Source organism: Protopterus annectens, chromosome 2.part0, assembly GCF_019279795.1.
Source record: "Protopterus annectens isolate FY-2018-M chromosome 2.part0, PAN1.0, whole genome shotgun sequence".
NCBI lineage: Eukaryota > Metazoa > Chordata > Ceratodontiformes > Protopteridae > Protopterus > Protopterus annectens.
The window spans coordinates 1,131,880,697-1,131,907,732 of NC_056728.1; the positions used below are offsets into that span (position 1 = coordinate 1,131,880,697).

At 43.2% G+C, this 27,036-nt stretch overlaps 1 protein-coding gene across 1 annotated transcript in view; it reads left to right on the forward strand.

The window, feature by feature from the left end:
• Window positions 1–27,036, forward strand: part of FOCAD (focadhesin) — a 2,336,882-nt gene that overhangs the window by 857,137 nt on the left and 1,452,709 nt on the right. The window lies entirely within an intron of this gene.

The following is a 27,036-nucleotide window of genomic DNA, read 5'->3' on the forward strand; positions in this document are numbered from 1 at the left end:
TTAGAATTTGTCCAGGATGTCATCACCTCCTGACATCACATTTAAACTCCTAGAAGCCCCGATCACCATGCACAAGAATAATTTCCATTTTGTAGGTAGTTGTAGAACACCCTCTGTCTGCTTCTAAGCATGGTAGCTGTTTTAACAAGCAAGGTAAAATCCCCACTAAACCCATCACTTTTCTATGGGAGGACATCAACTGTTAAACTGCCTGACCTACATAACCAGTGGTTGGCATGCCTAATGCTTCTTTGACTTTTTAAATGGTAATTCTCTTACAAATAATTAGACATCCTACTCTAGGGGCCCCATTATCCTTGATGTAGTTTTCATAAATATGACCATCACGTGCACCTCTCTATATGTGTCATCCTACCTTGTTCAATCAGACTATAAGTTAGTGACCTTTTCCTTTAAAACTGATGATCTGTTGTTAATCTTCATTCATATAGTTTCTACTAATATTTTCCTACCCTATCATATAAGTTTCCTCTGTCCCTTTAGTCTTTTCCCTTTATTATCCTTTTTCTTACCTTTGAGGTAATTCTTCATTACCATTGTTGGTAATCCTTCCTTTTCTCTTCTTACCCTTTTGGGTAACCTATCCTCTTCCTTGTGGTACTGTTCTTCTCCACATCTCCCAGTAGATGCTATTGTGGTGACGGCTGCAACTAAGAAGAATTTGGCAGAAGAGAGCCAAACTGTCCATCTGCCCAACAAGGAGTCTTGGGTGATTGACAGACTAGGGAAGCGTGTGTTTGCTTCATCGACCTTCGCCATGAGGTCTTTGAACTATTTGGCACACTTTACCAGGCTTCAGAGGGATCTGATCAACCAGCTCTCTGAAACCTTGGCAGGAGCCGTTTCTGATGAGGTCCGTGACAACGTGGCTTCTCAGATAGCAACCCTAGAGTCCATTTCCAACTCTTATTTCTCATATAACGGAAGGGGCAGCTAGAGCGGCAGGCATGGGTATAGTCACCAGATGACATGCCTGGATGTGTCTTTGCGGACTCCTTTAAGGCTTCCTTCATGAACGCCTCCATTGAGGCCACTTCTTTGTTTGGCCCTAAAGTGAAAGATATGCTGGCAGGTGCCACCAAGATGGATCAGACACTCCACTCCTCAGCGATTCTACTCCAGAAATCAGAGGACTGGGAAGATGTGGCACAGGAAATCACAGGGCTCTTTCCAGGACGCACATGCCGAGATCTCTCCTAGAGGCAGAGGAGGAAACTCCAATTGAGGATGCCCCTTTTGGGGCAGAGGAGGTCCGTGAAACCAGGATTCCAGACATTCTTTCTCTGGCCCAACCCTATCAGTGCTCCTGAAGCATTGCCCGACTGCTCACCTCTGTAAGCGGTTGGGGATCATTTCTCTTTGTACCCCGCTTCCTGGCAAAATATAACCACTGTCTCTTTGGTACAATGGATAATATCCAGAGGCTCTCGGTCCCTTCCATCTTTGTCCAATCTCATCCAGAGTATTACCCAATGTTCCACCCAGTCAAAGGGAAGCAGCAGCATACAAAATCCAAAAGCTGCTACAAAAAAGTCATCCAGACGGTCCTCCCAGACCAGATAGGATCTGGTTTTTACTCAAGGTTCTTTTTTAGTGCCAAAAAATACAGAGGACTGGAGACTAATTCTGGATCTCAGCACACTGAACAAATTTGTAAAAACAGAGAAATTCTGGATGGTCACGGTTCAGTCTATCCTTCCACTTCTGGAAGAAGATGATTGGATGTGCTCTGTAGATCTTCAAGAAGCATATTACCACGTAAAAATGGAGAAACGCTCAAGAAGATACCTCCACTTCTGCATAGGAGCCAGTCACTACCAATTTCAAGCTCTGCCCTTCGGTCTCTCTACAGGCCCCAGAGTGTTCCCCAAATGCATGGCAGTGGTTATCGCTCACTTGCGACTTCAAGGATTCCAGGTGTGTCCATATCTACACGACTGGCTCCTCACCGCCCCCACCAAGTGTCTACTGGAAGAAGCCCTGCAGTAAATCTCCTCAAAGCACAAAGCCTGGGAATCACTATAAACTGGGACAAATCCAACACAACCCCAGCTCAGTCTTTGAAATTTATAGGGGGTACTGTTGGACACGAGAAATTGCACAGCATCCCTTCTGGACCACAGGTTTCAAAGAATAAAGCAACATGTTCAACCACTGCTCTGTCACCACAAATCTCCCGCTTGATCTATACTCCAACTCTTGGGGTCAATTACAGCCTTGATCACCATTGTTCCTCTAGCCAGATTCCACATGAGGCTCCTTCAGTCGCTATTTCTCACTCGGTACCCTCTACAACATCCTTTGTCTTTTCAGTTAAGCATAACTCAGAGATGCAAGCAAGATTTACTCTGGTGGACATCTTGAAATCCCCAACAAGGAAGGATTTTATAACATGCTTCTATCAGGGACTATTGCGATCCAATCAGACAACATATCAGTGGTCTGGTACATCAACAAACAAACAAGGGAGCACCAGATTGTACCCGTTATGCCAAAAGGCTTTGAGAATATGGCAATGGGGCTGGGCGATAGCTTCCAACCGCTTTCTAATTGCAACTCACATTCCCAGGAGCTCCAACGTGATAGCGGACAAATTGAGCAGGTGCATTTTGCAACCTCATGCATGGTGCCTGTCCTGTGATAGTGGCAAGAATCTGTAACCGCTGGGGCCAGCCTTGCTGTGACCTGTTTGCCTCCCCAACCAACTACAAGTACAGCAACTATTTTTACCCTAATCTCCGCTAGGGGACAGTCACCGAGAGACGCTCTAGTCCATGCTTGGCCTTCGGGTCTACTTTATGCTTATCCTCCTCTTCCCCTCATCTCTCAATGTCTGAAGAAAGCACGACAGTTGAAGAGCAAAGTGATCCTCATTGCTCCATATTGGCCTTGACAAGTCTGGTTTCTCTTCCTCTGGCCTCACCTGCTAGATCAACCGTGTATCCTCAATCCATCCCCAACATTGCTCTCCTATCCACAGGGTCTGACTCACCCCAATCTAACAGCTCTGAAACTGATAGGTTGGCTTCTCCACTTCCAGTGATTACCAGCCATGAAAACCTATCATCCCCTGTGCGCAATATTCTTATTGCATCTCATAATATGTCCACCAGACTAATCTATCTTAAATGGAAAAGGTTCTCTTTATGGGCAGCGAATAGGTTCATAGGTTCATAGATTAGTACTAGGCTAACTGCCCTTGTGGGTCATTTTGTAAGCCTAGCCAATTACCCCATGTGAGAATCAAACCCTGCACCTTGTGTCTGCAAGGTAAACACCTTAACCATTCTGCCATCCTCTCACCCAAACAATTAGACCCCTTGTCTGGCCCAGTTTTGGTAGTTTTGAACTACTTATCACATCATTTCCCCTCTGAGATGTCTGCCTTTACTATTCGTGTGCATTTAGCTGCCATCTCAAATTTCCACATTGGTTTGCAGGATGCTTTGCTTATGTCACATAGACTTTGTAAAGCTTTCTTGAAGGGGATTCTCCACTTAAAACTTCCCTTTAAAGAACCAGTACAACCTTGGGATTTAGCATTGGTTCTGCAAGCTCTAACAGCTCCCCCCTTTGAACCTGCATCTTCATGTGATGTAAAATATCTCTCTTGGAAAACTTTGTTACTGATTGCAATCACATTGGCCAGATGCTTGTCAGAACGTCAAGCCTTATGCATCAAACCTCCCTATCTTATCTTCTATCTTCCATAAGGATATGGTATCACTGAGAACTAATTCTACCTTTTTGCCAAAAGTGGTGTCAGACCGGTCTATCAGCCAATCTGTTGACCTTATAGTATTCTTTCCTAACCACTCTAACAAGGAAGAGTATTGGCTGCACTCCTTGAATGTTCATAGGCAAATATGATTTTATTTGGACAGAACAAAATCTACCCGTAAATCAGACCAAATATTCCTGGCTTTTTCTGGACCAAGACGAGGTCATCCTGTCTCAAAAGTTCCATTGGCTTCATGATTGAGAAATTGCATTACCTTTATCTACATCAAAAACAAGGTCTCTCGGCGTCACAGAGTAAAAGCACATTCTACAAGGTCTATGGCAACTTCAGCAGCTTTCCATGCTAAGGCGTCTCTTAATGATATTTGCTCAGCTGTGACTTGGGCCAAACCTCATACCTTTATTCTTCATTACAAATTGGGCTTGGCCTCCAGAGGTAGAGCTTCTTTTGGCTCCCCATGGTGCTCAGAAATGTCCTTCCATGAGGGCCACCCAGGGATTCAGGTAGCTGGGGACTCTTTCCCATCAGTAAGGAATGAATGAAAATTAACAACATCAGATAAAGACATTATGTCTTACTATAACGTTCCATCTGTGTTGTTGTTCGTTCATTCATTACTTCCCACCCTCCGTCCCCCATCTGGAGGTTCCTGGTTGATCTCATATACTTCTTTATTGTAGGTCTGTTATGATACTTTTATCCATCAACTTGCAAACTTGATCTGATGTAACAGGGAGCAGAGCATTCTGGGTAGAACCTTGGCTCGAGAGTTTTTGGCTGATGCGAGCTTGATATTGGCCGGCTCGGTTCCGAGGATGGAACCAATAACCCATCGGTAATGAATGAAAGAAGATCAACAACACAGATGGAACGTTATGGTAAGACATAACTTCTTTTTATGTCTTCTGTAAACTCCTCTGAGCTTTAGGGACTGCTCAATGCAAAAATTCATTAGTGACTTGATCTAAATAAATTCTGCTATCTTCCTCCAATGGATTCCATTGCTAAAGCTGCTGTATATCTGTCTGACTTCTACTGCCAGTTTATAGTTTATAAATATTTATAATCGTTATTTAGTTGTATTGATCAGTCTCTCCTGCTTCTGCACCAAATAATTGGAGAAATTTAAAAACAAGACCCTATACTGGAATACCCATGTAAATAAACTATATAAAAGAGTGAAATTGCTTGATAAGAAGTCTAATTTTACCTACATTAAAGGCACACTTAAGCAAACCAGTAATTACCTTAAGGGAACCAATAGGAAGCTCAAAGCTGAGTATGTACTTAAAAAGCCAATGAAGCCAAAAATAACTACAAATCTTTGTCAGGAAATTAAGAACTGATGCTCACAATAATACTACTCACTCTAACCCAAAGGAAAAAGCTAATATCCTAGATGACAAATTTAGTGAATATTTTATTCCATTCACAGTTATAGCTGTTCCACAGATGTCCACAACCCATCCACTCCTTTAATAACTATTTAACAAGTTCTGTCAGCCATCTCAAAATCTAAGAACACCTCATTCATAGCCTCTGATCTGAATGAGCCCCCACTTAACCTCTTTACTCTAAGCTTTTCCTCTGATTACATTCCTGCAAACTGGAAAACCAGTCATTGTAATGGCGTTACATAAGTGTGGTCTCACTAGTCTCTTATGTAAAGCTATGGACTATATTATGTCATACCTCATTGACCTGGGCATTGAAAATTTCTCAGCCCTGGACCCATATCAGTTTAGTTTTGTCAGAGGAAGGTCCTGTCTCTTTAACCTCATAAATTTACAAAACCTTTGACACTATTCCCCATGCAAATATTATTGACAGACTTGTAATTATGAATACATATCCTTATGTTGTACAGTTTATAGTCAAGTGGTTGCCTGGGAGAACCCCATTGGACAGAGTCAAAGGTGCCACTTCTGAAAGAAAAAAAAGTTACCAGTGCTATAACATATGGCTTAGTGTTGGACTTTGTCCTATATGACCTTCTGGCCAAAACTCCTGACCTACTGTTACATACATTTGCAGAATGCTGTAAATTGGGTTTTTAAATCTATCTTCCACTTTCTCACAATTGCTCCAACATTGTTTAGACCATGTTAACACTTAGTACAAAGACAACGGTGTCAATTTACATGTAAATAAATATAGCATAGTTCATTTCGGTAAAACATTTTACAGGTGGCCCACCCCTCCAGTCAGACACTGTCATAAGGTATGTTTGCACTTGAATTTTATTTTCTCCACAGTGGTTCAGAAAGCCTTCTATCTGGTACATCTAATTTCCAAAGGGATCTCAAAATTGTTAAGTTTAAGTTCTTTAAGTCTTTTGGATTTCTAATACCATGACAGGAATGGACCCCATTCTTAAGTCAATGTATGAGCAAAGTTTGTGAAATTAGTATTGTTTCAGTCTTTGTTAGCCAAAAGTGCTCTTCACAGCACCCGCAATGTGCCCAGAATTGACTCCTCCTGCAATTCATATGGAGTTACCTGTATCGGTAACATATCTGAATAAGACTCTGAATTCTTTTTTATGAAACCCATTGCTCATACTACTGTTGGAACTGTCTGGGTATCCTTAGGTTCATAGGTAGGTACTAGGCTTTCGGCCCAAGGGCCTACGTAAGCCTAGCCAACAAGGTTCAGAAAGTAAAACAAAGTCCAACAGAGGGACCAGAGACTAAGGCGATAGTTAGTCTTGATAAAGCTCAGTAATAACTGAGCGAAAGCGCTTGATTTACTTTGTTTGTTTGTTTGGAATTAAACGTTCAGTTTTTTACTATCGCCTTGGTCTCTAGTCCCTCTGTTGGACTTTGTTTTACTTTCTGGTCCTTTTGCAGTTGTTGTTTTGTTCTAGCCAACAAGGTTTCCTGGCTTACACCACCCAAGAAAGTTATTTTCCTGTGCCACTGCCGAGCAGAGGCACAGAAGTGATCCCCGGGGTGTATTTCCTATTTCCCATCCACTCATCAAGATTTTTCTTGGAGTGCTAATGAAGAACTTTGCTTGACATAGATGGGTATCCTGTTCCAGAGTATGGGAAGTCTCTGGGACAGGAATCTATCCCTCCAGCATGTCCTGTTTATTTTGGTGACCAGGTTTAGGTCCCTAGAGCGTGTAGCTCGGAGGGATTGGGATTTCTTTAGGTGTAGCCTGTCCAACAGTTTTGGGTCTGACATAGCTTTATATGTTAGGCAGAGATCACCTCGGAGTAGGCGATATGCTACAGAGTAAAGCTGTAGATGTTAAGTTGTCTATCTTGCCTTCATTCTTGCTGGATGGGTTCGGAGCCGACCTCGGCTCCGACTCGGCCACTCTAAAAGCTCGAGAGTTGGTTCCACCGGCTCGAGGCTCCCCTTATATCCCACAATGCTAGGCGTGAATTACCTCAGATCTCGTTTGCCGCTACAGCGATCCAGGTGTTTGGTTTCTACCGGCTTCAGGTGAGTTATTGTAGAATAAGTATAGTCTACTTAAACCCCTTTTAATTTGATTCATTATTGTTATTTCCCTTAGTTTAGTGGATTCAGACCCTCCTTTTTCCTGTTTTTCCACTCTTTCTTCCACAAAGAACTTTTGTTCTTCCCTCAGGCCTTTGGGCCTTTCCATCCCCTTAGGGAGTGTTTGTGTTTCTTATTAGGGAACTAAAAACTTGGGATAGTATAATTTTTAGTTATAATTGTTTGAAATTTAGTTTGGGTATAGTGTAATCAGTGTGTTTGAGTGTGTGTTTGGTTACACTTTCCTTAACAATGTCTAAGGATTCAAAGGTCTCAGGCTTCAAGAAGTGTGACTCGTGCTGTCAGAAAATGTCTCTGACAGGCGGTCACACTTCTTGTGTACTGCCTGGGACCTTTACACCTGCAGGACTCTTGTGCTGTATGCCATGGCTTCAGCCCTAGAGTCCTGCAGGAAAGAAAAAACAAACTAATACTAAGAGGTTTGCTTAAGCCTGAAGGTTCCCTTACTGCTACCTCGGGAAAACCTTCCAAGGCTTCTAAGTCCTCGACTCCAGTTTCTGAGTCGAGGCCTAAGGCTTCGAAACCTACTGCTACATCGGCTCCGGCTGGAGCCGATGAGTCTTGACTACAGCTTCTGTGGTTCCCTCGGCTCCGGCTGGAGCCGAGGTATTGAAATTCCTGGGTCGGCTCGATCAGACCATCGGAGCCGACATCTAGAAAGAGGTCTAGGTCACCATCCCTTGGCTCCGTTCATTCGGCTCCAGCGTCTCCCTTGCTGTCTGAACGGAGCCATAGATCTCACTCCTCTAGGTCATCGAGGCTCTCGGATCATGACCTTCAGAGGGTAGTGAGTCGACTTCTAAAGTCCGAGGCACTGGCCCAAATGCTTCAGAGCCCGACTCATCAGTCGATGCTTCAACCTATTCCTCAAAATATTCCTCCTCCGACTCCTTTGAGCTCGGGCAGGCGTCTCGGAACCGAGACTGTGGTAGCGTCGGAGCCGATACAATTGTCTTGGTTCCTTCCGGCTCCGATTTCTTCCTTTGAAGAATCTCGGCCGGACTTCCTCGTCGGCTCGAGGGTGAGTGGTATCGGACCCTTGTCCGACCCCACTCTCCCTCTCGGTGCTTCGGCGCTGGTGAGTTCGGCTCCGACATCGGCCTCGGAGCCATCTCTGTCTGTGCCGAGGGGGGTTCTTAGCTTCTCGGAGCAGGGACCTCTGGCTCTGCCTGACAGGGGTGCGTTCGAGGTCATGCGGAGTGTGTTGGAACCTGGTTCAACTCCACAGTCGGCTCCGTCCGCCCCTCCCTCTTCGGTGCCTCCGGTGATGTCTACTCTCTCCCTCATCCCTGACCGCAGAGAGCCAACTCTTCAAGAATCCCCTGTGGGGATTTCATCCTCTTCCGAGGCCTCTCCTGATTTGGCAGGGGAGCCCCCTAGGAAGAGAAAGTGTAAGAGGAAACACATAGACTCACCTGAGTCTGTCACCTCTGACACAGATTTAGAGGATTCCGAGGGTTCCCCCCGTTCCCCTTCTGAAGATGTCTCCTTCGCAGACATTCTAGAGATCCTTAAACAGAGGGGAAATTGGCCAGCCCTTAACCCTTCGGAGGATGAATCTGTGTATCTTGAAGCGTTCGGCTCTCGCCCTTCCACCTCCTGGGTGTCCCCCCCCCCTTTGACCCCCTCTGGACGGCTCCTGACTCAGTGGACCCCACCCCCAGGAGACCTTCAAAGTTTATAACAGCACCTACTGATAAACAATTTCTGACCAAAGGAGTTACTGTGGATGCTATGGTGGTAGCTGCTGCCACCAAGAAGGAACTAGCTGATCCTTCAGTGCCTGTCCATCCCCCTAATAAGGAATCTAGGTCTATGGACAGATGCGGAAGCGGATGTTTTCGTCAGCGACCTTTGCCATGCGTTCGCTGAACTACCTATGCCATTTCACTCGTCTCCAAAGTGACTTGATCAAGGAAGCGAGTGAGATGTTGAAGGATCCTATGGCTGCGGGTTTTCAGGACAAGATGAACGCCCAGCTGGCTACCCTGAATTCTATAGCTAACTCCTCCATGCGCCTCCTTTCATATGCAGCTGATGGAGCGAGCAGAGCCGCAGGGACAGGTGTCGCTTTACGCCGGCATGCCTGGATGCGACTATGCAATTTTGCGGACCCCTTTAAAACGTCTTTCACTAATTCCCCGTTTGATGGATCATCTCTCTTTGGTCCTCAAGTGAAAGAAACCTTGACTAGGTGCGAGACAGATGGCAAAACTCTGTCTGCTGTCGGAGTCCGTTTTTCTACTCCTTCTAGACCTTACCCCAAAGGCCAGAAAAGTGGAAAAATGTGGTTCTGCAAACAATCTCAAGGGAATTTGCCTGACGCACAGAGTCTGTTCCCCTCCAGAGGCAGAGGAGGGAACAATAATGGTAGACGTCGCCCCAGAGGCAGAGGGGGTCCGCAGAACCAGGGCAATCGAGAAACTTTTTCCGATAAGCCCTTCCAGCATCCCTGAGGTGTTGCCCGACTGTCCACCTTCGGAGGCAGTCGGGGGAAGATTGTCACTGTACCCAGAAGCCTGGCTATCCCTAACTCAAGACAAGTGGGTACAGTCCATCATTCCGAAGGCTATTCCATTCCCTTTGTTCGCATTCCAAACCAATCAAAAAAATCCCTTCCAGATGTTCCACCCACTCAAAGGGATCTTGCAGCTTTAGAAATTTCAAAGCTGCTTGCAAAAAGAGCAATTCAGCCAGTTCCAGCAGACCAGCAAGGATCCGGAATCTACTCCAGGTTCTTTTTAGTTCCGAAGAAAACAGGGGACTGGAGACCAATTTTGGATCTCAGTATCTTGAACAAGTCTGTCAAGAAAACAAGATTTCGGATGGTCACGCTACAGTCCATACTTCCCCTATTGGGAAAGGAAAACTGGATGTGCTCTATAGACCTTCAGGATGCGTACTATCATATAAAAATGAACAGACGCTCCAGAAGATTCCTCCACTTCAGGCTGGGAACCAGTCACTTTCAATTCAGAGCCCTGCCCTTTGGACTCACCACTGCCCCCCGGGTGTTTACCAAATGCATGGCAGTGGTAGCTTCTCACCTGAGACGTCAAGGATTCCAGGTGTTTCCATATTTGGACGACTGGCTCCTCACAGCTCCCACCAAGCATCTTCTTCTAGTGGCCAGAGACTACACCTTTCGCATTTGTCAAAAGTTAGGCATATCAATAAATTGCGAAAAGTCTGTTTTGTCGCCTTGTCGTGCTATTACCTTCATAAGCGCAAATCTAGACACAGTCAACATGTCTGCGAGACTAACAGATCAGAGAATAACAGACATACGCAAACTGGTCTCTCTTCTCTTCAACAGCAACAGAGTCAAAGCCAGATTAGTTCTGAAAGTATTGGGGATTATGGCGGCTGCTATCCCTCTACTTCTATTAGCCAGATTCCACATGAGAATCCTTCAATGGATGCTCTTCACACAATGGTCATACCAGCAACTTCTGATGTCCCACACCATTATGATTACGCAAACATGCAAGAATCATCTTCTGTGGTGGATGTCTTCCCCTCAGCTCTTCCTGGGAAGACCCTTTGTTCCTCCCCCTCCGGTTGCTACTCTGACAACGGACGCCTCCCTGATCGGGTGGGGGGGCATTGTCAGGGCAGAACTGTCCAGGGCATATGGCAACCAGACGAATGCCACTTGCATATAAATGTTCTAGAGATGAGAGCAGTGCTTTTAGCGTTGCAAGCCCTTCAACACTCTCTCCCCTCGGGAACGATAGCAATCCAGACGGACAATATGTCTGTAGTGTGGTATATCAACAAACAAGGCGGAACCAGGTCCTATCCCCTATGTCGAGAAGCACTCAGACTGTGGCAATGGGCGATTTCTTCTCAGCGGTTTCTGATAGCAACGCACATCCCCGGGAAGTCCAATCAAATCGCGGACAAGTTGAGCAGAGCTATCCTCATGCCTCACGAGTGGTCTCTGAAAGATTCTATTGTGGAAAAAATATTTCTCAAATGGGGTCAGCCTTGCTGCGACCTTTTTGCTACTCCCCAAAACAGCAAGTGCAAAGATTATTTCACCCTCTTCCCCTTACCAGGCCAGCCCAGCAGAGGCGCTCTAGTCCAAGTTTGGCCCGGGGACTTCTGTATGCATTCCCTCCCTTTCCACTAATCTCTCAAGTGATACAGAAAGCTATCGCTCAGAAGGCCTCATTGATCCTCATTGCTCCTTACAGGCCTCGACAGGTTTGGTTCCCCTTTCTACATCAATTTCTGTTGGAGCAACCGTGGCATCTGGACCTAGTTCCAGATCTTTTGATCCATCAGTCCGGTCAGTTTCATCGCTCCCTAACATCTCTGAACCTCACTGCTTGGTTCCTCCAGTTCCTACCTTAGCCAGGCTTCCTCAAATATCTCACACTGTTCGAGATATTTTAATAGCCTCACATAAATCTTCCACTCGAAAAATTTATCTTAGTAAGTGGAAATGTTTTGCCTATTGGGCTCAAGGAAGGGGCTTAGATCCTTTCACTGCTCCCATCCAAACAGTTCTTGATTTTCTAGCTGAACTCTTTCATTCAGGCTCATCTCCTTCTACTCTCAAAGTTCAATTGGCAGCTATATCTAACTTTCATGTGGGCATTTCAGAGTCTGCCATCCTGTCCCACAAGCTTTGCAAAGCATTTTTGAAGGGAGTTTTCCTACTCAGACCTCCTATAAGAAATCCTCCTCCTTCGTGGGACCTTAATTTAGTTCTCAGTTCCTTGATTCTCCCCCCTTTCGAACCTGCAGCTTCCTGTTCATTAAAATTGCTATCATGGAAGACTCTCTTTCTGGTAGCTATTACTTCAGCTAGAAGAGTTTCAGAACTTCATGCACTCAGCTGTCGACCGCCATATCTGTTGTTCCACAAAGACGGGGTATCCTTACGAACCAACCCGTCCTTTTTACCTAAAGTAGCCTCTGCGTCAAACCTAAATCAAAGCATTGACCTCCCGGTGTTTTTTCCAGAATATTCTAATAGGTCTGAACAAAAATTGCATTGGCTAGATGTTCATCGTCAGTTAAGGTGCTATTTAGATAGGACCAAACAATTCAGAAAAACTGACCAGCTGTTTGTCTCTTATGCAGAAGGCAGAAAGGGACTTTCTGTTTCCAAGGTATCACTATCTAGATGGCTAACATCTATGATTTCCATTGTTTATGAAATTAGACACCAAAAGCTGCCTAACAAACCTAAGGCCCACTCCACCAGAGCTTTGGCTACTTCTATAGCCTTCCAAGACAGACTGCCTATTGACACCATTTGTGCAGCGGCTACTTGGGCTACTCCTCACACTTTCATTTCACATTATAAGTTAGATTTAGCTTCTAGACATAGAGTTAACTTTGGTACCACTGTTCTCAAGAGTCTGTTCCATTAGGCCACCCGGGACAAGGTGCTAGGGACGTGGTCCCATCCAGCAAGAATGAAGGCGAGATAGACAACTTAACATATAGAAGTTATGTTCTTACCATAACGTTCCATGTTAGTTGTCTTCTTCTCGCCTTCTTTCTTGCGTCCCACCCTCCTTCCCCCTGGCCTGGACAGACCTAGAGGAGTTTGATTGTGACCTGTCTTTCTACCACCTCTTTTGCTATAGGTATATGCTCTGCTGTGCATATTTTCCTAGATCAGGCTTCAGGTCACCTTTCCTCTTCCCTTTTTGTTTATAGAGGTGGACTCTCTTTTCCAGTTTTGTCTGGTTTTATTATTAGCTGGGCCTAGCTCACAAACGAGATCTGAGGTAATTCACGCCTAGCATTGTGGGATATAAGGGGAGCCTTGAGCCGGTGGAACCAACTCTCGAGCTTTTAGAGTGGCCGAGTAGGAGCCGAGGTCGGCTCCGAACCCATCCAGCAAGAAAGAAGGCGAGGAGAAGACAACTAACATGGAACGTTATGGTAAGAACATAACTTCTATTTTTTTGAGATGGTCAGTGTAGGTCATTTGTTTGAGGCCAGTAATCCTCTTTGTGAGGTACTTCTGTGGCCTTTCCAGCTGCTGCAGATGTCTTGAGAGGTACATTCCAAATGGGGCGTTGTACTCTATAATGGGTCTAATGAGTGTCGAGTAGAGGGGAACAATGACTTCTTTTTTTCCTGGATGAGAACCCTTTTATGATGAGGTGTGCCACGTAGAAGGACTTCCTGACTACTGTGGCAATGTGACTATCAAAGGAAAGACTACTGTCCACTTGGGTCCCAAGGTCTCTTATCACACTTAAGTAGATTGCTGCCTATGTGGTAGTTCATGGGTACAGAGTTTTTACCAAAGGGGATGACACTGCACTTTTTGGCATTGAGCTTGAGGCCATGGCTCTGACACCAGGCATCTGTCTCAGCGTGGCCCTTCTGTAGGATGTCCACATCATTTGGAGACTTGACTATGTCTCTTGTTTGCAGTCATCTGCGAACTTTGTTAGCCATTGGCCTTCTGTGTTAGCCTGTACTTCAGAGAAGTAGATAACAAACAGGAGAGGTCCCAGGACGGAACCCTGTGGTACTCCACTTGTCACTGCTTTGAGGTCAGATTTGGAGTCTGTAACTTTTACAGTGTGGGTTCTGTCATTGAGCCAGTTGGCAACCCATCTTGTGATGTAGGGATTTATACCTAGTTTAGTGCATTTAGCTATAATTCCAGAATGGGGGATGGTGTCGAAAGCCTTGGCGAGGTCAAGATAGGCTGTGTGAACCACCTTACCCTCATCTGCTGCTTTGGTGACTGCCTCAAAGAAGTCGATCAGGTTCAGGAGGCATGATTTGCCTTTCACAAACCCGAACTGGGTGGGATCCAGAGTTAGGAGGTTACCAATGTCTTTGCGTTCCATGATGATACGTTCCATGGCCTTGCAGACCAGGCTCGTCAGGCTAATAAGGCGATAGTTCCCGGGATCAGTGGTGGCTCCCCCTTTGTGGAGTGGGATAACTGTTGCTCTGCGCCATTCAGTGGGCACAAAGCCTGATGCGAGGCTATTATTGAACATGGTGCTTAAGTGGGGAGCCAGTTCATTCTGAAGTCCGTGTAAAACGCAGCCTGGGATGTTGTCCAGTCCCATGGATGCTGTGTTTTTGGCTTTAGAGAGTGCAGCTTTTACCTGCATAGTTGTGATTACAGGGACTCTGCATTCTTCCTGTATAGATATGGGCCCTTTAGGGTGTGTGTGTGGGGGGGGGTAAAGTTAGCACTGAACCTATCTGCCAGGATGTTGGCCATATCAGTTGGTTCTGTAATTTTCGTGCTGTTGTGCGGTAACTCAGAGCAGATCTGGGTGTTGCCATCGAGATTCCTGACATAGCTATAGAATGCTTTGTGGATGTCCTTAGAATTAGTGGCAATTTTGTTTTCATAGCTAGCTTTGTAGGATCTTATAAGGGATCTCAGCTTCTTACTGAGGCTGACCAGGGAGCTCCTCCACTCATGGGATTTTACTCTCTTTTGCAACAGTTTCTTTCTTCTTTTGTACAGTTTGTTTATGGCAGGGGACCACCAGATTGGCTTCCTTTTTTTGGATGATGGCATCTAGGCTCTGTTTGGGATAGCACGATCCATGCACTCGTGTAAGTGCTTATAAGAGTGCATTTGTGTAGGATTCAGCAGTTGTAACTGTATTGTCCATCTGCATGGATGTCATGAAGTTCACTTCTGTCTTAAGAAGCATGAAGTTGGCTTTGGAGATTTGTTTACTGTGGTTTCCTTAATGGGGGCGGGATGTGAATATCAAGGGTGATTAACTTATGGTCGGATCGGACCAACGAGGAGTTGACTTCTGGTGTGGAACACTGGTCACTCATGTTGGTAATGACTAGGTCTAGGATATTGTTGCCCCTGGTGGGGGTGTGGATAAGTTGATCCAGGGCATTGGAGTTTATGAATTCCAGAAAGCGTTGAGCTAAGGAGTTGGTGTACAAGTAGTTTTCCCAGTTAATGGTGGGGTAGTTGAAGTCGCCCATTATTAGGGTGTTTGGTTGAACCCTAATATTTTCCAGCACATCAAGAAAAGAGGAGTGGGAATCCTGGGGCATGGTGGGGGATCTGTAGCAAGCTACAATTTGGATTGCAGTTTTGCCCACAGTTAATTGCACTTGGGTAACCTCGGATGCATTATGCTGAGCAACTAGCCTGGAGGTGTGGATATCCTTAATGAATATGGACACACCCCCGCCTTTGGTGTTTCGGTCCAGGTTACATGGCCGAAAAGTGTGGTATGAGTTATAGGCTGGTAGTGCAGGGGTGCTGTCTGGACCCTTGAACCAGGTCACAGAGAGCACCACATAGCCCTCGTTTGTGGCAAATCCTGGTATTTTTTGACTTTGTGTATATAGATAGATTTATATTCCAATATATCCTTCACCACTAGAACAAACTTCCACTACATGTCAAGCAGAGTAGCACCCTTGCTATCTTCAGGGTAAAATGTGATAATTGACTGAGCAACCTCAGTCCTCTGGTCTGTCTTGTCTTTCCCACCTTGATGTCAGAAGGAACTTTTAAGTAGTGTTTTTTTTTTTTTTGACCAGGCCTGTAACTGTTTGTAGATTGATTGCCTAGTACTTAACTATGACTCTGAACCAGCAACCACCTTACAGTCCCCTGGAACATGTCTGTTGAAACTACTGCTCATTAAGGAGCCTGTTGCCTTCCTAGTTAACAACTTGAGATTAGTGCTAGTGTTTTACGTCTTGTTAGAAAACGATCAAAGAGACATTCATTTCTAGTTTAGTGTAGCTGCAGTGCAACCAGCACTAGTAGTAACCTGGTAGTAGCCAATGGACACATCTCCGCTATTCATTGTTCTTGGCCAACCTAATACTGTCTTTTGATGAAGTCCTGCTGGATTAACTACCATCTAATATAACTTGAGAGTATCAACCTAAATATTTTAACCATAAATCTTTGGGGTCTGCTTTAGTAGTTTCCAACTGTCTTATGCTTACTGACTGTTCACAACTTCTATCAATTGATTGTGCAACCTGCTAGAGATGAACATATTAAAGAAACATGGAGGCAAAGTTTTCATGTTAGCCACTGTTTGTAAGCATCATATATGTCTGTGCAACACCACATAAGTCATACCACTCCACTAAGGCTATAATTTATGTTGAAACTGTGAAGAAAATCAATGCACACAAAATAATCTCAGCCTCCAAATCACAAGGCGATCTCTTACTCCTTCTGCACTCACACACTTTGCAAATCCATAGAGATCACCCAAGATTTATCAGTAGAATAAGCCTAAAACCATAAGGCCCACTGATTCTGTTCCGTACTGGGAAATGTTTTAGTCATACATGACTTTATAGTTACACACAGAGACTCCTCACCAACCAGACTGTACAAGGTGTCTGTAAGCTGCTTGTCTGATACCAGGTCTGTGATGTTGCAAGGGTCTTTAAACTAGACATGTATGAGTATGACATTGTGGAGACCTATGTGAGAGTGAATTATTTTACCTGTTTAACAAGGTAAGCTCACTGGACATAATTCTCTCTTTCTGGAGTGACAGGAGAGCACTGCCTGATTAAGTGACTTGCTCAGAGTCACACAGGGGGAAGTGTGGGTGGAAGGACCGTGTACCCTGAGAATATGAAGCAGCTCATAAATGGCTCAGAACATGCAGATGTCTTGGCTAATTACCCATCTAATGACCTGGCATTCTTCACCCTGAGGCACATACAAAGAAATGGATCTTTGAGTAGTATCTTGCCTTCATCGAGAATGATGAATAGATAGACAAAGATAATTGTCTTTCAAATCTGGCTTAGTAGTTGGTGTCATTTGAAGTGGAATCCAGTATGTGTTTGCCTGGGATGAGATGATAAATTAGACTACCTGTTTCACCAGGGGTGGGTTACACCTCTTGTATCAAGGCTTCCTTATGCTGGCTAAAGCCTTTGCTGCTGCTGTAGTGCCTTTTTAGGCAAAGTACTCCTACCTGACATTCCTATATCGCAAACTCAAATTTGGACATCATGGTGACACACTACTCAGTGCTAGGATTCTTAATAGAATGATGCTGGAACTCAAGGCCATCCTGCAGTTCAAACACATTTATATATCTGTACTGAGACGTGATTTCAGTGCAACGACAGCATTCACTCTCTGTACCAGAGTGTAGCTCTTATCATACCTTCAGGTTCTAGAATAATTGCAAGGGGGTATTTGTATTCTTCAGAAATACCATCACTTACCATGACTGCAGCTTGGGGATCCAAATCACCCTTAACAAATCTGACTGCTAATTCATTATTCTGCACAGCTCCCCATTGATGTTCCCCAGTGATCATGAAAATTACCCTAATACCACTGACTGCTTAAATATCAAAGCAAATACTTTCTTGCTTGGAGGCTTCATTTACTCAGGCATTGACAGGCACACTTAAACTCCTAAAAAAGGGTATGTTTACCATTTCCCTGAGTTTAATATCAATAATATAACTGGCGCAAATTGTTCAACCACTCACTAGGGGCTGTAATGTTCCTGACATGGTCCTCACCATCCTAGCTACTCCCGTTTCCCACTCCCATCTCCTCCTCTTCCTGGTTATGTCTGATGTCATTCAGCTGCAGTAGTACCACCCAGCCACCAAATGGGACTGTCTTTAGGGGCTTCTCCAGGGCAAACCTATTGTGTAGAAGACCTTTGCAAAATTCCCAACAATCCCCCCTCAAATGAACACAAGTGAGAGGGTGCCACATTCTTCTCTACTTTTTACCAGCCCATCCTCAGTTGCATAGAAAAGTCCATGTCTGTCTGTCACAAATGTAATGGCAATTTCAGGAATAAACTTCTCTGGTGAAACTCCCATTTTAATAAATTGTATAACAAAAGAAAGAAGATGAAAAGTTATAAGAAATCCCTAATCCCCCTATGTCAAGACTACCTCGACTATTCCTGTACATGCCAGCAAAGAACTTAAGAGCACTATTAGAAAATGTGAAGGAGGATACAAACTTAAGGTTGTTAGAGATACCAAAGAAAACTAATAGTCTTTCTTCAGTTATGTCAATAAATTAAGGAGTAATGTCCAACAGTGCACTGAGCTCATCCATAAATAACATCACACATTCTGATCAAATGGATATATTCAATATATTATCAAGCAAATACATTGCTAAGTTTATAACACCTAAATTTAGTTTCTCCTGAAACACTGAAAATAATGCTTTTGTGAGACTAGATAACATACCAGGCTGCATTCTTATCAGTGTCAAGTATGCATGGTCCAAACCTTTACTTAAATGGTGTAGCCTCAGCTTGTCAGCAGGTTTTGTGTCTGATGCTTGGAGAAGAGCTGCTGTGACTCCTTCCACAAGAGTGGCCTCTCTACAAACTCAAGTACTTTAAGCCCATCAGCTTCACCAGTCTTCTATTCAAGGCCATGGAATTTATCACATCAAAACTCACTTACCCAGGCATAGACAATTTAAATAATCTAGCTCTCAGTTTGATTTTGGACTCATGAACCTAGTAAACTTCTTTGCAAAGATTAGACAGGCTGTAGACAATGGTCCCTCCATATACATTGCTTATCCTGATTTGGCTAAGGGTTTTGACACTATTCCCCCATGCTGGTATTATTGGAAAATACAACAAATTTAATGTAAGCCACCATGTTTTCAGCAGAACTGCAAATTGATCCAACAGCTTCTAAATTGTAGAAGTTGCTGGTAGTCTCTCTAAATATAACCGTGTAACTTGTAGAGTACCACAGGTTGTTGGGCCTTCTGCTATTTGGCCTTTATTTTGCAGACATTCAAGCCAATATCAGAGAATTGTAGTTGACCAAGCGTGCTTATAGCTGTTGCTTGGGCACTGTTAGTCATCCATTGAAAATGAACTGCTCCCCCATGGACTGGAATTTACACATAACTGGTGTACTAAAAACAGTCTTATGCTAAATGCAGAAACGTGCAATGTAGTATCATTTGGCAAAAAAAAAAAGCTGTTCCCACCTTATTTGTTTTCAGTGGTACTCCTTTTCTAACAGATACAGTCATAAGAGGTCTGGGTACTTAATATGGACAATTCTGTTTCATCACTACATTATCATGTTTCCTTCCTAGTCAGGGAATCCTAGCTGTCTCAGTTAATTTCACGGGAATATCAAGATCCAAAGAAGTGATCTTACTGTAGTGCACTTATCAGACACATCATTGAATGTAAAGCTTCTTATGGTAGATCTAAGCCTATCACTAAACTGAAAGACCCCATTTTTAACCAAGAAAATTAAAAACTTTACACTTAGAAGCCCACCATTTGCTCCAAGGTTACCTGTGTTTTGCTTTTCAAGCCACGAAAGACCCAATCAAATTTGATCGTCTACTTCACAAAACCAGTGGCTGTACAAACTCATTCATAGGTTCTTATTAAGCTTACTGCCAAACGTGGCCATCAAAAAGCTCAGCCACATCACCCAGTGCTGGTGCGAGTCTAGCAGTGTCCTCATTAAGTAGACTTTTTCCACGTATTTCTGATGAAAATCTGCAGTTTCCCATCCATTCACCAGACTGGTTTTAAAGGTTGCTAGGAAAATACTCTGTTTGATAGGAAAGTACAACCTAATCCAGAATTGGGGTATTTTTTTTTTTGGGCTAGGTTTCTATCGCGCAATGGAGAGGAGAATGGAATGCAAAACTAGAGAGACATGGGATAAAACTAAGTACAGATGAAACAGTTGTAGTAGCAGCAAATGGGGCAATCAGAAGACGCCAAGAATTGAGATAGAAGGGAAAATAGTGTAATAGGTTAACAGCCTCAGTATTTGAGGGGGTGGTTAAGGAGAAAGGAAGTCTGAATGTGGAGGTCAAAGCTAGAATCAGTGGGGGTGCAGCCAACTGGCACTGTGTCAAGGGTAGTGTATGACAGAAGAATACCAAAGATGCTGAAAAGTAAGGTGTACAAAACAGTGATGCAACCAGTACTAAGGTATGGTATAGAAACTTGGGCAGTGAAAACAGAGCAGTTGAGGAAGCTAGAAACAGGTTGTAGGATGCACATTGTGGGGCAGACAAAGAATTGAGGACATCAGAGCAGAAGACAAAGTAGCTCCATTTGCAGAGAAGGTCAAAGAGAACAGATTATGGTGGTTCGGTTACATTACAAAAAAGAAAAGTGGAAGGCAATCTGGTGAAGATTTGGGACAGATGGAAGAAGGCAAGAGGTAACGAGCATTTATCTATGACATGGATGGATTGTGTGGGAGAATACCTGAAACAGTCGGGCATAACTGTTGAAGGTAGGACAGTGGCATTGAATTAAGAGATGATGACAGTTGACGTGACATGCCTACCCCAAGTAGAAAATGGGAAAAAGAGGGGTTGATGACATCTGTCTCGCCATCTGGTCTTGTTGATGTGATAGTGTGGGTTTGTGTCTCTAGAAATGGTTATTTGCTTTATCATTTGTTTATTTAGGTGAAGAAGTTCAAAGTGTGTTGAATCATTTATAGCACAGAAAGCACCTGGACATGGAGTAGAGCGACAGAGCTTTTAGTCTGTCAGAGTAACTAAAAGGTACTAAGACCTGAGATCCTATTGGTGCAGAAACATTGAGGTGTCTCAAGCTGGTTTAGGTGCTTGGTGAGGTACATGCTGAAGGGTGCATTATAATCAATGATAGGCCTAATAAGTGATGAATAAAGTGGGATTATAAGTTCTTTGGACCCCGAGGAGATGGCATCAGGGATAAGTTGCGCAAAGTCTAATGCTTTTCTAAACACCACAGAGATAGGGTGATCAAAGGCTAGTCCGTTATCAACATATGTACCAATGTCCCTGATGACTGTGTCCGTTAAGTGGAATGCTGTCTGTATAGTAAGCAGTAGTGAAGCTAGATTTATTAAAGGAAACTGTCCTGCATTTCTTGGTGTTAAGGGTAAACACATGATTAATTCACCAAGCATTTGTTTTGTCCAGACATTGCTAGGGACTTAAATCTTTTCCAGCAAATAAACAAGACCTCCTGGTGGGATAGGATCCTAAGTCAACATCGTCTCAGCTTATGAAATGTTATCGTATAGGTCAAGCAAACTATTGGATTGGTAGACACACATTTAAGGCCCTGCTCGATTTTGGAGGTGAGCATTATCAAGTATGTATTAAGGATGGCAGGAACTTTTATGCAGTCTATTTAAAGGTCTGTATAGTTAGGCATCTTATAGTTGTGGTGATCATTTGCCTAGTATTGTTCATGTCTTTGTAATCTGTTATCACAGGATAAATAGATGTTGATCAGCAGTGGCATTCCTTTCCTTAGTGGTCTTGTTAGAGTTTACCAAGTCTTGGCATAGTGTCTGCATTTTGCCCAGGATTCAGCAGCTGCAGTTCAGTACACTCAGGGCTTTGGCTTCATAGGAAGATAAACAACTGGTATGGAACCCTTCACACGGATACAGATTCCTTCCAGAACAAATCCCTGTGTGGGCTCAGGGTTTTCACAGGTCCTGTAGAAAACGCTTCTTCCTGCTATGTGGACTAGAGTAAATCTGTATTTAGGCCCAGTGGTTTAATTGTGTCCAACTTACAGAAAGCTTCTTATTTAATACAGCACAGTTTTTTTCCAGTCTGAGACGGCATTTACTTCTAGTGCCGTTAAGCAGTCAGTACTGATATTCCTTAAGCAAAACTTGCATTTCTGGGTGTAGAAGAAAAACATTTGAACAGAGCAAGGAAATAGTTAATCTCTTAATAGCTTTTAACACACACAAGTTTGGATAAGTTCCACTGAATAACTCTCTTCCATGTAGAAGCATTAAGGATATTTTCCAAATTTCATACTGCGGGGGTCATCTAGCCTGATTCTTCTGTTAAGAATGAATTTCTCTGAGGACTCCTTTACAGAATCTTTTCTCAATCGAGGGCTCAGGAAAACCGGTACCTAGTATCCACCTATTTCTCTGTCCCTTAAATTTCCTGAAAAGCACCTGTTGTTTGTTGAGACTTACCTGCATGCTTGTGTCTTGGTTTTAAAGGCATGATGTTCTCTAGGCTCAGCAACCGTCACTGTGCCACATATAATGTCTACATAAATCATCTATAGATAATAAACACACACACACACACATACATATATATATATATATATATATATATATATATATATATATATATATACATACACACACACACACACACACAGACACACACACACAGACACAGAGACACACACACACACACACAAATTTTCTGTATTTTCCAGAAGATTGTTATCCTTCACGGGGTCATTGGGATATTGCAGCCTGTCTTGGCAACCAGTGGATACAAGAATTTGAAGCATTTGCTGTGCTGACTGCAGGTTTAATGTAGAAACACACACTACTTTCACAGCTTCGGCAATTCAGGAGATGTCCAGTCAACCTACTGCACGGAGAAAATGATAGAACTTGCAGAAAACTTGCATGGACTCCGGGCATGCAGACTTTGCATAGTAGGCCATCCACCCAGAATGAAATGGGAAATATTTTCCTGTGATAATGCTACTGAAACATGCCCACACTTGTGCGCGCGCGCACACACACACCCGTATATAGGGTAAAAAATTGTAAATTTGAGAGTAATGGATTTATACCGGTTTGATGTAAAGGTAGTTTTGCTGTGAGTCTGCTGCCAAGGGTAATGATTTGCACATAGTGCTGGCTTATTTGTTCCATTGATGAAGTCTTTCTCGACTGTAGATTAATTAGTGTGGAGTACACAACCGCAGATTCCACTCTGTACCATTCAGCCTGTTAATCTGACATTATGGAGCATAGTAACCTATGAGTGACACTTGAAAGGTAGATCATTATTATTTTCATGGTGCATGTATGAAAGGACTTTTGCCATCTGTGTGTTCTCCCTTGTGTTGCTTTATGTTCTTTATCCTGTATGAGTATTACCACATTTGTCACTTAAAACGATCATTATCACAGTGAAGCACAGTAGCTTTGTAGTAAGATCACTGCCTTATTGCACCACTAGGCAGGGTTCAGTCCTGACTTCTGATCACTGTCTGTGTAGAGTTTGCATGCTTTCACCGTGTCTGCATGTGTTTCTTCCAGGTCTTAATAGTTTCTTCCTACTTTCCAAAAATGGAAATTATTCACATGCACTGTATTTGTCCTTAATCTTCTAACTTAGTTTATGGTTGTGAAGGGTTTGAGGGCCAGTTCACTTACATGACTAACAGACAAACACATGCATCCATAACATACTAGTTAAATTGTCATTCTTTACAAACACAGAAGAGCATAACCAAATTGTGTAGTATATGGTTGTTATACAATTTGTGTTGGATCCTTTTTGAAAGTAAGTAGTAACTGTTTTGTGGTATGAGACTTAATACATGTAGTTCTAGCTGCTGTTTATTTATAGTTTGAAATATATTTCACCTTTAAAAGTTTGCCTCATATTTTGCAGTACTATTGCAACTTGGGCCACTCTCAGCAGACTATGTGCCCTTATGACAGCTGTAATTGTGCTGACTCCAGCCCAGGCATCCTGAGTTTGCAACCATCTCATATGTCTTTTGGAGCAGGTAGGGGTTGCTGAAGGAATGATGAGACTAAGTCTCTGCTCACCTTTCTCAGGAGGGAGGGTTGACAGATGATGTATAGATGGGGCTAAGCTGTCCCCTAGTTCTGTCTGAGGTTAGAACAGAAAAAAACAGTGGCCTGTTAAGGAAGCGGGTAGTTTTGTGGAGTGCACCTGACTTTGGGCCTGAGGTAGGGTTGCTTTCAGAAACCTTGTCTCGTAGCTTCTCTTTTTTCAGATACAGTGCCTGCATGTAGTGGGTTATGTCCACATCCAGTTCAAACTATGTCTGTCTCATTGAACAGCATTGGTGGCTTCCAAGCTCGATCACCCTGCTGTTGGAACCAATCATTTCCAGCTTGGAGGGGGAGGGAATGATGACCCTGGCCCAGGAAGATAAAATATCTCAAGGAACTGTCAGACTAAGTGCCAGCAGATTAAGTTAAGGATGGAGCTTTGGATCTTAGGGGAGCTACAGTGTGGCAGTGGTATGTACGGATCCTACCAAACAAGAGGGGAAGATTTAAAAAAATTTTTTTTTTTCATGTCCCATTAGTTCTCAAAAAATTGTTCTGTAACACTTACCCTGATGTTTTTCTACCTTCTTTTAAGAAAACATGAATGTGGTTGCATGACAATGTTACTTGTATAACAGCTTTTAAAATGTTAGTTGAGGTACACTGCACTTTTATCTGCTATGTGGTAGCGTGTCATTTACTTAGTGTTTTAATAGCGAGATTCGTGTGTAAGATCCTGTCTGTAGTATGCTTGTTATAGAAGACTTTGTACATATCCACCTCACTATTGCAATACAATTAATTTGTCTTGTCTTTTATGTATAGTCAGAGAACTGCATATGTTCTATGGGGTAAATATTTAAAATGTTGGGGCCCTCTAGAGCAAATCCTGAAGCACCAAGACTGAATAGCCAAGAAAATTGGACTTGCATGTAATAAGTCAGATGACCATTTCCTGAACTATTCCCTTTTCTCCAAGGTATGGTGATATCGGAGTTAGTATATATTAGTTTGGGAGGGGTGTAGGAAGGCTTGTCACTCTGCAAATAAAAAGTTTAAAGGAAAAGAGCAATGTTCCAGATTTGTTCTTCTCCAGTAGTTTCAATTGTTTTTGTATGTCAGCAGTCAGCATTTGGACTACAAACATATCAGTAGGGAGCCATTACATGGCCATTATGTTCATATGGATAAAGAAGCTTTATCTGGGACCCTGACCTAAATGAAGCTATGAATGAGAGACACTAAATGCATTCCAGTCATTAAGTAACACTGTGGGTGTAACAAACCAAGGTGAACCACTAAAATTACTGGATAGGGAGAAGATATTTAAATGAATCAAAGCCTGACTAAATGGAGATAAGTAGGAGGTGGTAGTAAGAGAATTCTTTAGGCGGGCACAGAAGTGGCTAGTGGAATCCTAGATTATTTGGTCTTGTGGTTAGTATGATATGGGATATCTTTGTCCTATGTCAGTAGGGTTTTGAGAGCATTATCAGCCAATTTCTAGATGAATGTGAATATGAGGGGTCACTTCAGACAAGAGGAAGAATCTGTAGAAGATACTTCATCAGTCCTAGCCAGGTGGGCTGCAAAGTGGCAGCTGAGGTTCAGTGCTATAGACTACTGATCAAGAACATCTGCAGGTTGAGTGGCATTAGACATGGCAAAGCAGGAAAAATGCTGAGAGTCTCAGTCACTTCAGAAATGAGACGTTAGACCTAGACTGGAAAGGCTGCTTTGAAGGTGAACAAAATGGTTCGTTGCATCCTTTTAAGACTCTGGTAATCTTACTATTCTACAGGTTATTGGTCAGCCTACAGCTGAAGTTCTGCACACTATTTTTGTTTTTGCTTTTTCTGCCTTTCATGGAAAATGAACTGATGACCGTTTGGAAATTTCAGTAATTATTAATGGCCAGAAAGTGAACACTGGGAAATGGGGTAAAAAAGTGTGGTATGTTTCTGAAGATTGGCATGTGTTTGTCCTGATGTGTGTAATGTTTTACTTATTGCAGTGTGTAAACTGAAGAAAACCCAGGAAGCACTGAATTTGTCTGCAGTCACTTAGCTCCTGACGATATAATCCTCACATTCTTAAAATGTTTATGGTGTGGACATTGCCTGTTACTCTTGCAGTTAAATTAGCTTTTCATGAGTGATCTTGTCCAGAGTGAAATTTGGGAATGGGGTGAAAGTAGATATTAAGAAACATTACTCTTAGTAAGAACACACCTTTACTTCACCACTGGAGGTTGCATTACTTGATAAACAGCTAGGTATTTGGCGTTCAATTGCCTGCATTAGAACTTCAGTACTAATGGTAGAAGTGAAGGCATTAATGCTGCTTACACAGTATATGAAGTTCCTAGCTATGTGCCCATTGCTCTTAACATCAGTACCTGGAGTCATAGTCCTAAGTTTTCTTGTATTTGTAAATAGAGGTGAAATTGCAGGAGAGCAGGTACTAACGGCATTGTATATACAGGGAGCAGCTTCAGATTGTGCCGTCATATATTTTATCAGATGATCTTTTTTCACAGCTGGCATAAGAGTATTTTTTCACAGACATGCCGTTGAAGTGCTAGCCATATTAATGCAGGTTTGTAAGAAAAACGTGCAAGCTCATCTGATGGCATCAGTGAAAATGTGATGACGTGGTATCCCTTTTTAAACTCTTACCACTGGCTTGTAGGTGCTGTTTGCTTACTGGTTCATTTGAATGTGATGAACTCCAGGAAGTCTCTGTCTGATGCAGTCTTGGCAGAGATAATTACAGGATTCCTATTATGTCCCAAGGGATAACACATATGACTTAACTATATTACAGAGGGAGGCTGGGTGCTGTATAGTGGCCTCAGCAAACTGCGTTTTTGGGGGGAGTTGCAGCCTTCCTGCTTGTGAAGGGTAGCAGAAGCAAAGCTCAAAATAAACCAAACCTGGATCAGATGGAGAAGTGTATTGTTAGTGGTATGAATGAGTCTTTGTGTACACCTACATTTAATATTTGGTGGAATAAATATTACATTTGCAGCAGTGTGCAGCTGCCTGATTTCTGACGTTTACAGGCTCTCTTGTAAGTAAAGCTGCAGAATGTTAATCCATTCTTTGCACAATGAGTGCAGTGTAGTATCATAAGGATGCAGCCTTTTGTTCTCTGGGATCTGAGTAAATGTCAGAAGGATGCACTTCAACATTCTGACCTGCTGAACTT